Source organism: Antrostomus carolinensis, unplaced genomic scaffold (genome assembly GCF_000700745.2).
Source record: "Antrostomus carolinensis isolate BGI_N321 unplaced genomic scaffold, ASM70074v2 scaffold5704, whole genome shotgun sequence".
In the NCBI taxonomy this organism is placed as follows: domain Eukaryota; kingdom Metazoa; phylum Chordata; class Aves; order Caprimulgiformes; family Caprimulgidae; genus Antrostomus; species Antrostomus carolinensis.
The window spans coordinates 17,104-19,668 of record NW_010308636.1 but is presented as its reverse complement, the minus strand read 5'-3'; positions in this window follow the sequence as shown (position 1 = coordinate 19,668).

Sequence of the window (2,565 nt, the reverse complement as noted above, 5' to 3'; positions counted from 1 at the left end):
TCATAAATCTCAATCCTTACAGAATAGAGAGTTCAGTGCCAAAGTGAAATTCAGAGGCCACAGCATAGCTGATAAGCACCCCGTTCTTCCACTAATGCCACAGTGAGATAGTGATATTCAGAAGACAAGAGATATTGATTTTGCTATGCACAGAAGGATAGCGAGCAACACAGTTAGTGAGCACACTTAGTATATAATCAAGAAAATCTCCTTCCCTTTGCAAATAATTTCTGTTCACATAGTCCTTTGCCATAAATTGCATCTGAGATAAGGAATCTGTTAATTCCAATGATCTCAGCACAGGAGACTTTGGGTATGCCCTAGACATTAACTTCTTTCACTTCCTTGCCATTGAATAGGTTGAAAAATGGTTTCTGCATTGCATTTTTAAGTTACAACCAACTTTCATCCTGACTGCAACTGTCTCTGCTCTTGCCCTTTTGCATGACCAAGTGCATCAAGGGAAGGTCAAGTCAGATGACCATCCTAATGAAGAGCATGAAAATGAACTTCTGTCTCTCTTCTTTGATTTTATTCTTTAGGGAATGTTAAGTAGAAAACAGGAAAAAAAAAAGCATAAAAAGCCATATTAATGGCATTTTTGGAAAAATTCTGTATACCCAGACAGTGGTCAAACTCAAAGGCTGTTTTCATAATTGAACTTCTCGGTTTTCATTAGTGAATGAGCTAATTGTCTTAGAAGACTTAAGATTTTATTTGTGTTAGCATTGCGTTGGTCCAGACAAAGTATTGAAATTTTGTATGTTAAATAGCAAAGCTCTTGTCCTACAACTTTTTGTGTGGGTACAAGTTTCATTTCTGGATTCCTTTTTGCTGAAGGATACTTCCTGTTGTCTCAAGAGTCAATGGATCCATATCATTCCATCTTGGAAATTGTGGAAGAGTTTGGTAATCTTAAATGTATTAACACATTCAGTGAATTAGAACCTTCAGCTTTTTAGATTCACTTTTTGGACACTAGGAATGGAGAGAAAATACTGTATGTAAATGTAAGAGTGAAGGTTTGCAGTAATGCATATTTCCCAGAGCAACTTGTTAGCCCGAAGCCTCTATCTTGGATCTGAAGACTCGGCACTTGACAGAGCTTTTGAGCTCATCCAGCTGCTTGAGTTTTCTGCTGATCTGAAACTGAGATTTTTAATCTAGGACTTGTAAGTCTGCAGTTTGGTTTCAACATTGCCTGGTCAGCCCTGCCTGGTCAATTTGATCTGTGGGGTTTCTCCTCTCTCAGTTTGCAGCTTTACAGGATCACCAGACTGCTGATGCTCTTTCAACTGGTGTTTTGAAAAACAGAATAAATATGAAATGCCATCACTGTGCAGAGCCCTAACCATCTCACCTGCTCCACCACTAAACACAGATGCGATATGTCAGCAGGATTCTCCCCAGGCAAACCAGCTATAAACACCGTTACTCCCAGAGCCTGCAGCCCAATCAAGAATGAAAGCCATGTCTGAAATCCTCCTTATTTTCCATCTGTCAAGCCAGTCATCCCACTTGCTGACATTTTGAGAAGAGCTTGAAGGGGATAAATTAATCTGTAGGGTAGCTCCAGTGATTTCCCAGGAATTATGCCATGGGTGAATTTGATGCACTACATCCCTAGCTACAAATGCTGAGACAGGAAAAGAAAGGAAAAAGACTGCAATGTTTGAAAAAAAATCAATATTAGCTAACAATAATCTCCAGGCTTCATTATAATGATAACACCTGGAATTAATAGAACTGATGGTGGCTGGACTTCGGCTCATTTCTGCTGCTATTCTGAAAGTGTTCTGCATTGCAGTATAATTAGACATACTGCTATGGTGTACTGAGTTGACCCTGGCTGGATGCCAGATGCCCACCAAAGCCCACTCTATCACTCCCCCTCCTCAACTTGGCAGGGGGCAGAAAAATATAACGAAAGGCTCATGGGTGAAGATAAGGACAGAGAGAGATCACTCACCAATCACTGGCACAGGCAAAACAGACTTGACTTGGGGGAAAAAAATGAATTTTAATTTATTACCAATCAGACAAGAGGATAATGAGAAAAAAACCCAAATCTTAAAACACCTCCCCCCACCCCTCCCTGCTTCCCGGGCTTCACTTCTCTCCTGATTTCCACCTCCTCCCCCCCAGTGGCACAGGGGGACAGGGAATGGGGGTTGGGGTCAGTTCATCACACGTTGTTTCTGCTGCTCCTTCCTTCTCAGGGGGAGGACTCCTTCTCCCGCACCAGCGTGGGGTCCCTCTCATGGGAGACAGTCCTCCACGAACTTCTCCAACGTGACTCCTGCCCATGACCAACAGTTCTTCTCAAACTGCTTTACCATGGGTCCATTCCATGGAGTGCAGTCCTTCAGGAAGGGACTGCTCCAGTGCAGGTCCCCCACAGGGTCACAAGTCCTGGCAGCAAATCTGCTCTGGCGTGGGCTCCTCTCTCCACGGGCCACAGGTCCTGGCAGGAACCTGCTCCAGCACGGGCTTCCCACTGGGTCACAGCCTCCTTCAGGCATTCACCTGCTCCGATGGCTTCCCACAGGCTACAGGGGGGCACCT